Genomic DNA, 16,895 nt, shown 5'->3' on the forward strand with positions numbered 1-16,895 from the left:
TGCTGAAATCCCACTGACAGCGGGCTTCAATTCTTTGCCATCTCGACTCCCAGCTATTACAATTGACAAATGCCATTCATTAAGCCTCTTCTGACCTTTGCTCCTTCATTCAGAGGTTCTTCTGAAGGCCTTTTATGACAGGGTCTCTGCTAAGCTCTTTAGCTACACCCCTCACCTCCACACACTCTGACCTCATTCTCCAACATATCCAACTCCTTGGACAGCCCTGAATCCAAGATGGGGTTTAGACCTCCAGGGCTTTGTGCAGGCCGGTCTCTCTGCCCAGAAAGCTTTAAACTAATCCGACTTGCCAGACTCTAGCTTGGCCCCAACACAGCAAAGAGCATCTTCTTCCTTAATCCCATGCCTATTAACATGTCTGTGTGCCCTATAAAACTGTGGTCTCTGAAACCCAGCGATTAGCCAAGGGCCTTGCACATGGAGATGCTTCACACATTTGAATTTCATTTTTAAATTGAATGCTATTGTAAAAACAAGGTTTAAGATTAAGAAATTGATAGTAACAGAAGACACCTATAGGCATTGACAAAAGAAGAAAAAGGACACAAGGGGTGGCCAGAAGCTCCTTGAAGACTCATTTTTCTCCTTCTCAACTTACCCTGAAGTATTAGTTACATAAGATGAATGACACATGGTCTCTCAGATTCCCCAGACCCTCATTTGACTGTCTGACGGGCACACTCACTCATCCAGCACCCTGCAGCTGCAGAGCCTAAGGTTTTTGCAGCTCCCAAAGTGGCTTTCCTTAGAGACACAGAGAGATGTTCACCTGAGGAGGTTGTGACTAACCACCTACTACTCATTCCAGGAAGTAATCACAATGTGTCTCTGAAAAGCTGAATTATCCTAGGCCTTGCCAGCTTCTCCATAACTCAGAAGCCTAGTAGGGAGGGAAGGGTGCCAGGCTGTGTGTGTGCCTGGGTTCCCAAGCAGTTGCCAGATAACACCAAAATCTCTCTCTTAAATATCACCTTTTCACCAGCTTTCTGAGTCTCTGTCACATCTTTCCTTTCTCCCCACTGACCTCTCTTTCGTTCCCTAACACCCGAAGTGATTCTTTCAGCACTGAATACATGAAAACGGCATTTAAAGGAAATTAAACAGTCAGCCTTTCCCAGTACCTGTTTAGTTCAAACACAGAGTCCTGATTTCCTGCTGGTGGAAATAATTACTCGGCTTTAAGATCTCCCAGGTTTTTTCCTCTCTCCAAGAGGGGAACAGCAAAATTGCCTTCCACTGTGCCATTTGGGTGTAAGGAGAAGAAATTTGTCATACAATTCGTTTTAAATAAACTTTTTCAAAGCATATATAATGAAAAACCAGGTTGAAGACTCTCCATTCAGCTGATTGTTGCCTGGTTTTTACAGACGACTCATCAAATCTCCCCAGGTCAGGATTTAGTCAGCAACCTTGACTTGAGGATGTGGGGTGAGGGCATAGAGATGAGGGTTACTGAGGCAGGGGACCCATGACACTGAGGAATGTCGCATTTGTCTCCTCTGTGCCAAGGATGGTGCCAGACTCTGGGGCTAAGAGGGACAATGAGGTGGGCAGGGCCAGGTTCTGCCCTCAAGGAGCTCTGCCTCACGGAGGAGACAGGCAGGTAAATAGTCAATGACAACGGGGTGATAATGGGATGGCCAAAGGACTGACAGGAGGTAAAGGATGGGGGTGGCCAGCTCAGGCTGAATGGCCCAGAAAAGCCCTCACACCAGAAGGAAAGGCAAAATCAGTTTTGAGGGGCATCCCCTTCAGGGACAGGAGCCATTATGGATGTGTGGTGCCCTATCCTGATTTTTATCTTTTTATTCTTTCCATGCTAGTGTATCCATGTCCCTGCCATGGTGTGTATAGCCTACTAATGGCTCACAGCCGCACCTTCTCCAGAGAATTGCTCTGGACCAAAGGACCTGCCTTGTCCAGGTGGTTACAATCCTTACTTCCCCAACCAGGGACAATCACAACTGGCGACTGACAGAGGGATAAAAAAGTACTGACCCCCGGCCAGACACCGTGGCTCACGCCTGTAATCCCAGCACTTTGGGAGGCCAAGATGGGCAGATCACCTGAGGTCAGGAGTTCGATACCAGCCTGGCCAACATGGAGAAACCCCACCTCTACTAAAAATACAAAAATTAGCCAGGTGTGGTGGTGGACGCATGGAATCTCAGCTACTCGGGAGACTGAGGCAGAAGAATTGCTGGAATCTGGGAGGCAGAGGTTTCAGTGAGCCAAGATCATGCCATTGCACTCCAGCCCAGTCCAACAACAGCAAAACTCTGTCTCAAAAAAAAGTAAAAAATAAAAAACTGCTGCCCCCTTGCCTCAAAATTAGATCCCTTCTGGAGTGTAATTCAGAGCTCCCCATGGGATCAGGGTGATACAGATTTAGCTGCGACCCCACCCATTCTTAGCTCCTCCCAATGCCCCTCCCTGCTTCCCTCACTCCTCTTATTCTACAAGAGTCCTCCTCCCCACCTCCGCCTCCACCCTAACTGAAATAAATGGACAAGTATCCCTGTCTCTAGGAAATCACACTTAAGTCAGCATTCCTGATGCAAAACAAACTCTTGCTCTAGGTTCTAGTGTATTGGCTATAGAATAAGCTGGGCTTTCCTGGCAGGGTGTGGATAAGAGTACCCCCAAAACATACGAGTCCTTTACCCTCCCGGCCTATGGCAATCACCCTAACCCTCTGCTCTGAACCACTCTCTCTGGATGGGACTCAGTCTCCCCTCTTGCATTTTCTACTCACAGCAATCCATGCCACATTCATCCACCAGAGTAATCATCAAAACACAGGCCTGACAATATGACTCAGAAACGTCAAAGCTCCCCATCACCAAGGGAATCAAGTCCACACTGCTCATCCTGGCACTCAAGTCTTTTCATGGTTTGTCCCACTCCCATGCTCCCAGCTCTCCTACCCCACCACACTTCCTTGCATACCCTGGTTAAACAGAGCAACTCTCCACAAAAGTGGCCTGAACTCTCTCCCTTCTACAACTTGCTCTCCTGCCTCACCGTCTCCTGTCTGGAATGTCACACCTCCTCCACAAGGCTTCCTACAGCCACACAGTAGCAGTGAATCTTTTTCTACCCATGTCCATACACATTCTGCCTGCCTGTTCCCCTATGGGAGCACTTCACACAGTCTGTGTAGTGTCCCAGCTTTCTGCATGAGGCCCTGTCTCCCTCCTGAACTGGGGGTTGTCCCCATGTCCCCTCAGTGGAAAATCATACGTGTTTGTGGATGGAACTTGGGCAAGCCACATTTTGTACTTTTCTCCAGGAGACAACAAGACAAGGAAATGTTCTAATGTTTATTGAGCACTTACTACCTACCAAACACATTATCTCTTAACATTTTGTGCATGCCATACAACTTACATATGATAATGTCCACAGATTTTATATGTGCCATTCAATGATTTTTACATGTCTACACCATGTAGCCATAACTCAGATCAAGGCAAAGAACATTTCAACACCTCAACAAGTTTTCTTGTGTCTTTTTCCAGTTTATATGCTTTTCCTAGAGTCACTACTGCTCTGATTTCTATCATCAAAGATTCATTTTGCCTATTCTTGAGTTTCACATAAATGAAATATAAGTAGAATCATATAAATGGAATTTCACATAAATGGAATCATATAGAATCATGTGATACATAAACTTTTAGTGTAGCTCTTTTTTTTTTTTTTTTTTTTTTTTTTTTTGATGGAGTCTCACTCTGTCACCCAGGCTGGAGTGCAGTGGCACAATCTCAGCTCACTGCAAGCTCCGCCTCCTGGTTCACTCCATTCTCCTGCCTCAGCCTCCCGAGTAGCTGGGACTACAGGCACCCACCACCATGCCCACCTAATTTTTTGTATTTTTAGTAGAGATGGGGATTCACTGTGTTAGCCAGGGTGGTCTCGATCTCCTGACCTTGTGATCTGCCAGCCTCAGCCTCCCAAAGTGCTGGGATTACAGGCGTAAGCCACCATGCCTGGCCTTATCTAGCTCTTTTATTCATCATGTCTGTGAAGCTCATCCATGCATATATCAGTAGTTTGTTGCTGAATAGTATTCCATCATATATTAGGCTGGTACAAAAGTAATTGCAGTTTTTGATATTAAAAGTAATGGTATTCCATCACAATAGGTTTGTTTAATCAGTCTTCTTTGGATGAACATTAGAGCTGTTTCTCATTTTTTGATATTATGAATAGTGCTATGAATATTCTTCTATGTCTCTTCGTAAATATGAACTTTAACTTCTTTTGGGTATATGCTCAGAAATGAAGTTGCTGGGTGATATGGTTTGGCTCTGTGTTCCCACCCAAATCTCACCTTGAATTATAACAATTCCCATGTGTCAAGGGCAGGACCAGGTGGAGATAACTGAATCATGGGAGAGGTTTCCCCCATACTGTTCTCATGATAGTAAGTGGGTTCTCATGGGATCTGATGGTTTTATAAGGGGCTTCCCCCTTCACCTGCCACTCATTCTCTCTCCTGCCACCCTGTGAAGAGGTGCCTTCTGCCATGATTGTAAGTTTCCTGAGGCCTTCCCAGCCATGCAGAATTGTGAGTCAATTAAACCTCTTTCCTTTGTTAATGACCCAGTCTTGGGAAGTTCCTTACAGCAGCATGAGAACAGACTAATAGAGTAAATTGGTACCAGGATAGGGAGTGGTGCTATAAGGATATCTGAAAACATGGAAGCAACTTTGGAACTTGGTAACAGGCAGAGGCTGGAACAGTTTGAAGGGCTCAAAAGAAGACAGGGAAATGTTGGAAGGTTTGGAACTTCCTGGAGACTTGGTGAATGGCTTTGACTAAAATGCTGATAATGATATGGACAATGAAGTCCAGCCTGGGGTGGTCTCAGATGAAGATGAGGAACTTGTTGGGATTTGGAGCAAAGGTGACTCTTGTTATGCTTTAGCAAAGAGACTGGCAGCATTTTGCTCCTTCCCTAGACATCTGTGGAACTTTGAACTTGAGAGAGATGATTTAGGGCATCTGGCAGAAGAAATTTCTAAGCAACAAAGTGTTCAAGAGGAAGCAGAGCATAAAAGTTTGGAAAATTTGCAGCCTAACTATGCAATAGAAAAGAAAAACCCATTTTCTGGGGAGAAATTCAAGCCTGCTGCAGAAATTTGCATAACTAATGAGGAATTGAATGTTAATCACCAAGACAATGGGAAAAATGTCTCCAGGGCATGGCATGACCTTCATGGCAGCCCCTCCCATCACAGGCCCAGAGGCCTAGGAAGGAAAAATGGTTTCCTGGGCCAGGCCCAGGGCCCCTCTGTTCTGTGCAGCTTCAGGACTTGGTGCCCTGAATCCCAGCTGCTTTAGCTCCAACTGTGGCTAAAAGGGGCCAAGGTACAGCTCAGGTCATGGCTTCAGAAAGTGTGAACCCCAAATCTTGGCAGCTTACATGTGATGTTGAGCCTGTGGGTGTACAGAAGGCAAGAATTGAGGTTTGAGAATATCCACCTATATTTCAGAGGATGTATGGAAATACCTGGATGTCCAGGCAGAAGTTTTCTGCAGGGGTGGAGCCCTCATGGAGAACCTCTGCTAGGGCAGTGCAGAAGGGAAATGTGGGGTTGGAGCCCCCACACAGAGTCCCCACTGAGGCACTGCCTAGTGGAGATGTGAGAAGAGGGCCACCATCCTACAGACCCCAGAATTGTAGGTTCACTGACAGTTTGCACTGTGCACCTGGAAAAGCTGTAATCACTCAATGCCAGCCTGTGAAAGCAGCTGGGAGGGGGGCTGCACCCTGCAAAGCCACAATGGTGGAGCTGCTCAAGGGCATGGGAACCCACCTGTTGCATTAGCATGACCTGGATGTGAGACAGGGAGTCAAAGGAGATCATTTTGGAACTTTAAGGTTTAATGACTGCCCTATTGGATTTCAGACTTGCATGGGGCCTGTAGCCCCTTTGTTTTGGCTGATGTCTCCCACCCAGAATGGATGTATTTTCCCAATGCCTGTACCCCCATTGTATCTGGGACATAACTCACTTGCTTTTGATTTTACAGGCTCATAGGTGGAAGGGACTTGCCTTGTCTCAGATGAGACTTTGGACTTGGACTTTTGGATTAATGCTGGAATGAGTGAAGACTTTAGGGGACTGTTGGAAGGGCATGATTGTGTTTTGAAATGTGAGGACATGAGATTTGGGAGGGGACAGAGACAGAATGATATGGTTTGGTTCTGTGTCCCCACCCAAATCTCACCTTGAATTGGTAATAATCTCCATGTGTCAAGGGTGGGACCAGGTGGAGATAATTGATTCTTGGGGGTGTTTTCCCTCATACTGTTCTCATGATAGTGAGTTCTCACAAGATCTGATGGTTTTATAAGGGTTTTCCCCCTTCACTCAGCACTCATTTTCTCTTCTGCCACCCTGTAGAGGTGCCTTCTGCCATGACTGTAACTTTCCTGAGGCTTCCCCAGCCATGTGGACCTGTGAGTCAATAAACCTCTTTCCTTTATAAATTACCAAGTCTTGGGCAGTTCCTTCTAGCAGCATGAGAATAGACTAATACACTGGATCATGGGGTACACATAATTTCAGCTTCAGTAGAGGCTGCCAAACAAGTTTCCAAAGGCTCTGTTCAAATTTATACTTCCAACCAGCAGCACAAGAGTTGTAATTACTTAACTTCCTTGCTGACACTTGATATTGTCAATCTTTAATTTTATCCATTTTGGTGGGTATGCTGTGGTATCTCATTGTCGTTTTAATTTACACTTCCCTGATGACTAATGAACTTAAGCAGTTATTGATACATTTATTGGCTATTTGAAGATCTTCCTTTGTGAAGTTATGTCAGACACTTACATACAAGGGGATCTCATTTAACTTTGATTCTAGCCCTGAATGACAGGTGTTGTTATCCCAATTTTACAGACGTTGAAGCTTGCCCAAGGTCATGTAGCCAGTAAAGCTGGGGCTTGAACATTTAGCTGTCTGGCTCTAAAGCCTGGGGGTGGTTTCTACTATAAAGTCAGGCTCTTCTAGAAAAATATGTCTGTTGAACCACCATTTCCTCATCTGTAATACAGGGACGGTAATAGTAACTACCTCATGCAATCATTGTGAAGATTAACTGAAACAAAGCACAGTGCACAGCACACACCAAGAGCTCATTACATCATACGTCACACTTCCTGTTGCCTCCTCCTAGCTTGGCACCTTCAAGAGGAACATTTTCCTTTTCTTCTCTGTGAAAATTATCAAAAATTTTCTTATAAAATGGAAGGAAGTGTAGGAATTCTGTCTGCTTGCTTTTGATTTTGCTTTTCATGACAGTCCAAACAAAGATGCCCCTAGAGCTACATCTTCCAAAATCCTGTTGGAGACAAAGCATGCATGCTGTAATGTCAAGGTGCCAGGAGAGGAAGCCTAGGTCCAAATACATTGAGTCTGTTGTCATGTAACTATCTGGAGATCAACTCAGCTGCCCAACCATTGACCTCACTAGTTTGCAGAGAATTCCCAAGTACTCAAGTTCGTTAGTCATCAGGGAAGTGTAAATTAAAGCCACAATAAGCTATTACTTTATACCCACCAGAACGGATAAAATTTAAAAGATTGACAATATCAAGGGTTAGGTGTCTGTTTTCTCCTCTCTGGTGGCCCTTCAGATACACTTTAGCTGCAGATTTCAAAGAATGGGAACAAGTTATTGATTCCCTGTTATTAAAAATCAGAATGAGGAGTCACAGACATTCAGTTCAGTAACATGCCCAGTCAATCTGAAAAGACTAAATCATTGAAGGAATCTAACATTATTAAATAAATCTCTAATGGCTTCAGTTGGGCAAGTTGAAAAATAATTATTCTGGAATTCTAAGAGTCAGTATGGTCTCTCGTGTGTTTCCTGCTACTTTTCCCCTAAGTTAACAAGACTTACCAAACTCTTCTAAGAAACAAATCCCCAGCCTCTTATGAGGCACCCAAGGCTGTAATGGGAACCACCTTGTCACCTGACAGCAACTTAGCAAATGTGAGACCCTTTCTACCTGTGCAGCCAGACACAACCTAGAAATAAATAGTTTTATACAATAACCAAAGTTTTATTTATGCAATGAAACAAAAAATAATAACTTTTAAAAGTAAACAAAACAAAGAGCTGAGTAGGAGAATATAATAAGGGAAACTGACTTTAGGTAAAGTGGATGGAAATACTGTGCTGAAGAAATTACATTTAAGCTGAGACTTAAAAGAATACAAGTAACTAGTCAAGTCACGAGGAATGGGGAAGAGTGTCTGAAAGTAAGCAGTTTGTTCAAGAAGCTAAAAGACCAGTGTAGCTAGACTGAGGAGCATACACAACTAGGCTGATGAAAATGGCAGGGGTCATATCATGCCAGGTCTTATAAGTCATGAAAAGAAGTCTGGATTTTATTGTAAAGGCAAAAACCAATTGAAAGATTTAAAGCAGGAAGAACGACATGGTCAACACTGTATATTTTTAGAGGAGCATTCTGCCTGCTGGGAGGAAGACAGCAATAATGGAAGCAGAGTGAGAATGGAATCAGAGCCAGCTGGGAGTCTGCTACAATAATGCAGGCAAGAAATGTTAGTGATGCAGGTCAAGAAAATGATATTGGACAGGGAGGAAAGAGAGGACTCCAGTTATATTTTGCAGATTGAATCAATAAAACTTCCTAATGGATTAGAAACAGGAAGGGAAGAGGGAAATCAAGGATGAGGCTTTGGTTTCTAGCTTGAGTAGTTGGGTGGATGTTGGTTCTGTGAACTGAGAAAGAACAAACTGAGGGAAGGAAGCAGGGCAGGTGAAGGGCAGATCAAGACATTGGCTTTGGGCAGCTTAAATCTGAGATAGCTAAGAAATATTCAGCTGCAGATGGCAGGTGAGTAGTTGGATATGTGATTCTGCAATACAGAGAGAGACAGAGATCTAGGCTGGGCTGGAAATATAAATCTGGTGTAACACTAGCCCAAAAACAACATTTAGACACATGGGAATGGATGGCATCAAGAAAAAGAATAGAGAGAGGAAATGACAGCCCAAACTAAGCTGAGAAGAGCCCCGATATTTTGTGGTCTGGTCAAGAGAAAAGATAAAGGAAACTTTTAAAAGACAAAGAGGAACAACAGCAGGAGAGGGGGTATGCCAGAAGCCACTATAATCTGGTTTCGACCACCACTGCTCCACTGAGAACAACCTGCCAGAGTCACCTATGGCCTCCATATAGCCAAATCCCAGGAAAACTTTTAGTCTTCATCATCAACAAAGAAGACTTCAGTCCCAGCTTCCTGAAACACACTCCCTTCTTGGCTTCCATTATGTTTTCAGCTGAAATTAACAACCACCTCAACCAAACAAAATGGATTATCTTGTATAACTGGAAGCATCTCCAGAGGTAGATCAGCCTTCAGAGCTGGCTGATTCATCAGCTTAATGTCTTCAGGGACACAAGCTCTGTCTGCCTCTCAGCTTTGCTATCTGTGCTATCAGGAACCTCTGAGAGAAAGGGACAAAAGAGAGAAAAGAAGCAAAAGGATTTCATGTTCAAAAAGAAGTTAGAACCCTTGGATCCTTCCCCAATTTCATCTAACTAGGGGACTATATCCACCCTCACTCAACTCTGGATGTTTATACTTTAGAGCAACAGTTCTCAAATTTTTAGCCTCAGGTCTACTTTACAGTCTTCAATATCATTGAGGACCCCAAAGAGCTTTAGTTTATGATGATTACAAATACTGCTATTTGTCATATGATAAATTAAAACTGAAGTATTTAAAATATTCACTTATTAATTCACTTCAAAAATAACAATTATAAACCCATTCCACATTAATATAAATATTTTCTGAAAAACAACTTTATTTCCCAAATCAAAAAAACGTTAACTAGAAGAGTGGCATTATTTTATATTTTTCAAATCTCATTAATACCTGGCTTAGTAGAAGATAGCTGATCTACTGTCTGTTTCTGCATTCAATCTCTTATGATATCATGTAGCCTCTGAAAAACTTCACTGTACACACCTGAATGAGAATGGAAGGGGCAAATACAGTCTTGGTGTTATTATGAAAACAGCTATCATCTTGCTGACCCCCTGAAAAAGTCTCAAGGATCCCCTAGGGGTCCACAAACCATACGTTGAGAATCAATGCTCTAAAGAGGATAAAAGTGGAAATCTCTGGACTGGAGAAACCAGAAACAATTGAGGGACAAACTTACTGTACCAAAATCATGAGCATTAACTAAAAAGCCCCTACATTAAATGTGAAAATTCAATCTCATCTCCCTTTCCCAGACTCCAGCCCACCTTACATTCCAGGATACTATCAGTCAAGCTGAATCCTTCAACCAGGGGACCTAAACCCCTTCTCAGGATTCCAGCCAGTCTAATAGAGAAGGTCTGAAGATACTGATATCAGGAGTTCCACAGTGAAATGGTACAATCTTCAAACTATGATGAAACCCATGAATGGCAACATAGAACTTCAAATGAGCTTTTTATCTCTCTCTTTTTGTTAAAACTTTATTGTGGTATAATTGATATACAATAAACTGCACATATTTAAAGGGTACAATGTAATGAGTTCTCACAGATGTATATACTCATTAAACTTTTACCAAAATCAAGACAATGAACATTTCTATCACTCCTAATAGTGTCCTCAGGCCCTTTTGGAATCCATTTCTTCCTCCTCCCCTGACATTGGGCAACCACTAATCTGTTTTCTAACACTATGGATTCGTTTGCTTTTTCTAGAATTTTATATAAATAGAATCCTATAGTATGTACTCTTTTGGTGGTCAGGGAGCATCTGGCTGCTTTCATTCACCAATTTCTCAAAATAGAAACAATTTTTAAAATCTTGGAACTGCTGAAAAACAATCTGGGGCACATAATCTGTGATTTAGAAGTGGGGAAAGGAGGGAATCTGTGGAAAGCAGGTACCACTTGGGAGAGATTCCCAAGCAGGCAGAGTAAGCAAGTCTATTATAAGGGATTCCATATTCCCCAAAATATTCCCCTCATATGATCTGAATTTTTTATGAGCTTTTTGATGCTCTTCTTAATTACCAGCAGACAATCAAGGTAACAAGATACCTTGTGAGGAAAGCCTGTAACATGAATAATAAAAAAGACAACAAACATGCAGAGGAAAAATTAGAGGAAGCAGAGACTACACAAGAAGATCAACTCTTTTAAAAACTATCATTAATATCCTCAGAGAAAATACTGTATGTATTAAAAAGAAAAGAATATATTTTAAAATATTCAAAGAAGAAAAACAGAGCCCTTTGGAAATTAATAATACAACAGAAATGAAAACCCCAATAGAAGTCTTGGAAAGTGAAGTTGAGAAAACCTCCCAGAAACTACAACAGTAGACAAAGAGATGGAAAAAGAGCGGGGGTGGGGCCGAGATGGCCAACTAGAAGCAGCAGAGATCAGAGGCTCCATTTGAAAAGAACCATAATACCATGTGAATCCTACACCAGCAACCAAGGTATCCAGGTTCTCATCAGAATTGACTAGGTGGCTGGCGTGATCCATGGAGAGTAAGGAAGAGCAGCGTGGCGCAGCAGCCCACCTGACAGCCACTTGAGGCAACGGAGCCCCCACCCCCCAGCCAAGGGAGGCAGTGAGTGAGCGTGCTACCCAGTTGGGGAAACAGCACTTTTTCCACAAAACTCTGTAACCCACGAATTGGAAGATCCCACTCGCAAACCCACGCCACTGAGACCTTGGGTCCCAACCCCAGAGCCATGCAGATTCTCAACAGCCTCTCAGCTAGAATCTGCTTAAACCCTGCTGAGTTCCCAGGGGGAGGGGTGACCAGCATCACACCTGCAACTGCCTGTTCTCTTAAGCCCTTTGAGCTCCTTTGTGGGAGGGGCAGCAGCCAGTACTGAGACTCAGAACTGCCTAACACACAAAGCTCCCTGGATAGGGGAAGGGCAGCATCCATCTCTATAGCTCCAGGCCACACTTTTCCCCTGCTGGAGCCAGGCAGGCTGGACTGCTCAGTCCCAAGAGGTGTCCCCCACAACCCAACACACCACTGTGCACACTGTAGCCAGAGCACCTCTTTAGGCCTGACCCAGACCCATCCTTCCTCAATGGGCAGGGCCTCCCTGCAAGAACTCCAACAACTCCAGCCAGAGGCTCAGGGACAGAACCCTCATCTCCCTGGGCCTGAGCCCCTAGAGGGAGGGATGGCTGCAGTCTCTGTGGACCAATAGACTTAGCCTTTCCTCCTAGGAGTTCTGAGGAATCCGGGCAGCCCAGATGAGCGGGCTCTCCCACAACAAAGCATACCCTCTCCACCAAGAGACAGTCAAAGTGCTTCATTAAACAAGTCCTGTTCCCCATGCCACCCAACGGGGTGAGACCTTCCAACAGGAGTTGTCAGACACCCTATACAGGAGTGATCCTACTGGCATCAGGTTGGTGCCCCTCGAGGTCAGAGATCCCAGAAGAAGAAGAAGGCAACCATCTTTGCTGCTTTCCAGCCTCCCTGAGTGACATCTCCAGGCACAGGAGCCAACCAGATGAATAGGGCCTGAAGTGAACCCCCAGCAAACCACAGCAGCCTTATAGAAGGGGGACCTCACCATTGAAAGAAAAACAAACAGAAAGCAACAACAGCATCAACAACAAAAAAAGTCCCCATAAAAACTCCATCCAAGCGTCAGCAGCCTCAAAGATCAAAACTAGACGAACTCATGAAGATGAGAAAGAATCAATGAAAAAATGCTGAAGACCCAAAGTGCCCCTCCTCCAAACAATCGCAGTCTCTCTCCAGCAAGGGCACAGAACTGGATGGAAGATGAGATGGACCAATTGACAGAAGCAGGCTTCAGAAGATGGGCAATAAAAATCTCTACTGAGCTAATGGAGCATGTTCTAACCCAAGGCAAAGAATCTAAGAACCTTGATAAAAGGTTAAAGGAGCTGCTAGTTAGAATAACCAGTTTAGAGTGGAACACAAATGACCTGATGGAGGTGAAAAAAACAGCACTAGAACTTTGTGAAGCATACATAAGTATCAACAGTCAAATCAACCAAGTGGAAGAAAGGATATCAGAGTTTGAAGACCACTTTGCTGAAATAAAAGACATGCAGAAAAGATTAGAGAAAAAAGAATGAAACTGAACAACAAAGCCTCCAAGAAATATAGGACTATGTAAAAAGATCAAACCTACGATTGATAGGAGTACCTGAAGGAGATGGGGAGAATGGAAACAAGCTGGAAAACACACTTCAAGATATTATCCAAGAAAACTTCCCCAATCTAGCAAGAGAGGCCAACATGCAAATTCAGGAAATACAGAGAACACCACTAAGAGACTCCACGAGAAGATTAACCCCAAGACACATAATCCTCAGATTCACCAAGGTCAAAATGATGGGAAAAAATGTTAAGGGCAGCCTAAGGGCCAGGTCACCTACAAAGGGAAGCCCATCAGACTAACAGCAGATGTCTTAGCAGAAACCCTACAAGCCAGAAGAGATTAGGGGCCAATATTCAGCATTCTTAAAGAAAAGAATTTTCAACCCAGAATTTCATAACCAGCCAAACAAAGCTTCATAGGCAAAGGAGAAATAAAATCCTTCCCAGACAAGCAAATGCTGAGGGATTTCATCATCACCAGGCCTGCCTTGAAAGAGCTCCTGAAGGAAGCACTAAATATGGAAAGGAAAACAACCCAGTACCAGCCACTGCAAAAACACACGAAAATATGAAGATCAATGACACTATGAAGAAGCTTCATCAACTAGTGTGTAGATAGCATCATGATGACAGGATCAAATTCACACATAACAATACTAACCTTGAATGTACATGGGCTAAATGCCCCAATTAAAAGACACAGGCAAATTGGATGAAGAGTCAAGGCCCAATGGTGTGCTGTATTCAGGAGACCCATCTCATTTGCAAAGACACACATAGGCTCAAAATAAAGGGATGGAGGAAAATTTACCAAGCAAATGGAAAGCAAAAAAAAAAAAAAAAAAAAAAAAAAAAAAAAAAAAAAAAAGCAGAAGTTGCAATCCTAGTCTCTGAGAAAACAGACTTTAAACTAACAAAGATCAAAAAGACAAAGGAGGGCATTACGTAATGGTAAAGGGATCAATTCAACAAGAAGAGCTAACTATCCTAAATATACATGCACCCAATACAAGAGCACCTGGATTCATAAAACAAGTTCTTAGAGACCTACAAAGAGACTTAGACTCCCACACAATAAGAGTGGGAGACTTTAACACCCCACTGTCAATGTTAGATCAGCAAGACAGAAAATTAACAAGGATATTCAGGACTTGAACTCTGCTCTGGATCAAGTGGACCTAACAGACATCTACATAACTCTCTACCCCAAATCAACAGAATATACATTATTCTCAGTGCCACATGGCACTTGTTCTAAAATGGATCACATAATTGGAAGTAAAACACTCCTCAGCCAATGTAAAAGAACTGAAATCACAACAACAGTCTCTCAGACCACAGTGCCATCAAATCAGAACTCAGGATTAAGAAACTCACTCAAAGAGTCCCCGCAGTGCCGGTCCGGAGCGCAGCTCGGCTCAGCTAGGCGCCCACGGCGGGAGCAGCCTGCGAGTGGTCGGGCGTGGCGGCTGGACGAGCGCCCCTAGCTGCCCGGTGCTCTCCCCGCCGCCCCCCATGAGCGCCGCCCCCAGCGCCATGCACGGCTGGCAGAAGGACACCACGTTCGCAAAGATCTTCGTGGGCGGCCTGCCGTACCACATCACTGACGCCTAGCTCAGGAAGTCCTTCGAGGGCTTCAGCGACATCGAGGAGGCTGTAGTCGTCACCGACCGCCAGACGGGCAAGTCCTGCGGCTACGGTTTCGTGACCACGGCCCACCGGGCTGCAGCTGAGAGGGCTTGCAAAGACCCGAACCCCATCATTGACGGCCGCAAGGCCAACGTGAACCTGGCATATCTGGGCGCCAAGCCGCAGAGCCTCCAGACGGGCTTTGCCATTGGGGTGCAGCAGCTGCACCCCACCTTGATCCAGCGGACTTAAGGGCTAACCCTGCACTACATGTACCCACCAACCATCGTGCAGCCAAGCGTGGTGATCCTGGCCGCCCCTGTCCCGTCACTGTCCTCACCTTACATTGAGTACACGCCGGCCAGCCCAGCCTATGCCCAGTACCCACCGGCCACCTATAACCAGTACCCATACGCTGCGTCACCTGCCACGGCTGCCAGCTTCATGGGCTACAGCTACCCGGCCACCGTGCCCCAGGCCCTCTCAGCCACAGCCCCCACCACCTTCGTGCAGTACCAGGCGCCGCAGCTGCAGCCCGACAGGATGCAGTGAGGGGTGCTCCTGCCCCGAGGACTGTGGCATTGTCACCTTCACAGCAGACAGAGCTGCCAGGCCATGATGGGCCGGCGACAGCCCGGCTGAGCTTCAGTGAGGTGCCACCAGCACCCAGGTCTCTGAAGACCACTCGGGCACTCCGCCTGCACCCGGGGACAGCGGGGAGATGGCTTCTCTTTAAATCTAGGTCCCATTGTGTCTTGAGGGAGGACATTAAGAATGACTGAGAGCTATTTAAAGACGCAATCCCGGGTTCCTTGCTCACCACGGCAGCCTCTCCTTACACCTTTTCCTGCCTCACCACACTCCAGGTGCCCTCAGGTTTGTGTCTCCACCGCCGCATCGTGGTGGGGTGTCACAGACCCTCTGCAGTCCCTGGCTGCCCTGGACTGTGCAGAGATGCCTGACTCCAGGGAAACCTGAGGGCAAGAAGTTAATGGACTATTTATTGTAACTTGATCCTCACGAGCTGTGAGCGCAGTTGAGGTGTGAGGACACGGCCTCCTGTTGGAGTCGCATTTTCTCCATCAGGGCACGTGGGCGGCTTCCTCAAGCCCAGAGGAGCTCCCAGGCACACGAGGGCCGCCGGTAACAGGGGGAGCCGACCAAAGACCCCTTTCCAGTCATAGCACTGAAGTTGCAACTTTTTTCTTGTAAATTGTTTTGCTACTAAGATAATTTCAGAAGTTCAGTCTATTTTTTCAGCGGATACTGCCGCCGCCAAGAATCCAAAACCTATTTTTGACTTGGAGAGACTTGCTTTTGTTGGTTCCGCCCATGGAGACGATCACAGGGTTTCTGTATAATAAAGTGTCTGCCGGCTCGCGGGCCAGGATCCTCTCGGTGGGATGGGCACCATAGACAGGAGGCCCTGCAGGCCCGTGCAGGCCACTGTCTGCTGCCACCTGCCAGCGTGGCAGAGTGAGTTGTCTCAGGACCCCATCACTGCGACATTGACGCTCCTCTCCCTTCCCTACCTCCCCAACTCCCCAACCACTGTGGAAGGGGAGAAGGGAGTGACCCACAGCATTCCGGCCACTCAGGGTCTAGACCACAATGGTGCCAGCCTAGGGGGGAAGGGGCCCTCAGCTCTGCCTGCTGGAGCAGTTGAGTGCAGGAGGGTGTGCCTCTTCCCTCTACTTCCGCACCACCTGCTGTGTGCCAGCCCCAGTCGGTTCCTGCCTGTCTTGGGGATTGGTGGAGGGAGGAAGCAGTTCTGCCAGCCGTGGCAGGGCTGCTATGGGGCATCCAGGGCTGTGGGGGTCTGGAGGAGGGGACATGAGGTCAGAGGTATCCTGGCCGAGGGCTGGGGGCCAGCGGGGGGTCTCCCTCCGGACCTACCTCAGGGAGCTGAGCATGCAGGTGTTCCAGGGCAGGCCTTGGACACAGTCAAGGCCCAGAGAATAAAGGTAGCTAATCTCATAATAATATTTTTATTAGAATGTTCTGATGATAAAAATAAAACTTGTTTTCTTTTAAAAAAAAAAAAAAAAAAGGAAAGAAACTCACTCAAA

The 16,895-nt window shown here is 45.6% G+C and overlaps 1 long non-coding RNA gene and 1 pseudogene across 1 annotated transcript in view; one reads left to right on the plus strand and one right to left on the minus strand.

The window, feature by feature from the left end:
* The window catches only part of LOC126946636 (uncharacterized), a 185,555-nt gene that overhangs the window by 147,053 nt on the left and 21,607 nt on the right, over positions 1 to 16,895 (minus strand). Inside the window, exon 2 of the long non-coding RNA XR_007722728.1 lies at positions 9,958 to 10,050. This is a non-coding gene — a long non-coding RNA (uncharacterized LOC126946636). The remainder of the gene's footprint in view (positions 1 to 9,957; positions 10,051 to 16,895) is intronic.
* Positions 14,722 to 15,491, plus strand: LOC126946620 (RNA-binding protein 38-like; annotated as a pseudogene).

Source organism: Macaca thibetana, chromosome 2 (assembly GCF_024542745.1).
Source record: "Macaca thibetana thibetana isolate TM-01 chromosome 2, ASM2454274v1, whole genome shotgun sequence".
Taxonomy (NCBI): Eukaryota; Metazoa; Chordata; class Mammalia; order Primates; family Cercopithecidae; genus Macaca; species Macaca thibetana.